At 43.4% G+C, this 249-nt stretch overlaps 1 protein-coding gene across 1 annotated transcript in view; it reads left to right on the top strand.

Annotated features, from left to right (window-relative positions):
• The window catches only part of LOC119587863 (cGMP-dependent 3',5'-cyclic phosphodiesterase-like), an 88,205-nt gene that overhangs the window by 75,693 nt on the left and 12,263 nt on the right, over positions 1-249 (top strand). The window lies entirely within an intron of this gene.

Raw genomic sequence — 249 nt, 5'->3', positions numbered from 1 at the left:
CACACTCTTCATATCTGGGTCCATTGCCCTTTCCTATATCTCTTTTATGCAATGAATTACGCGGCAAAACTGTATCAGTTGCAAATCTCTTCCGAGATGAAGATGATGAAAGCAGCGGATTAAGGGCGATTTAATTTCTTTGGCAGTGGCAGGGGCGTGGCGAGGACTTCGAAGGCACGGTCGCTGTGCTCTGGAGCTGCGGAATGTTTAGGAAAATTCTATACATTTTTATAAGCATTTTCAAACTTA

This window comes from Penaeus monodon, chromosome 23 (assembly GCF_015228065.2).
Source record: "Penaeus monodon isolate SGIC_2016 chromosome 23, NSTDA_Pmon_1, whole genome shotgun sequence".
NCBI classification, from domain to species: domain Eukaryota; kingdom Metazoa; phylum Arthropoda; class Malacostraca; order Decapoda; family Penaeidae; genus Penaeus; species Penaeus monodon.
The sequence above is the reverse complement of the archived record's forward strand: the minus strand, read 5'-3'. Positions and strand labels throughout refer to the sequence as shown.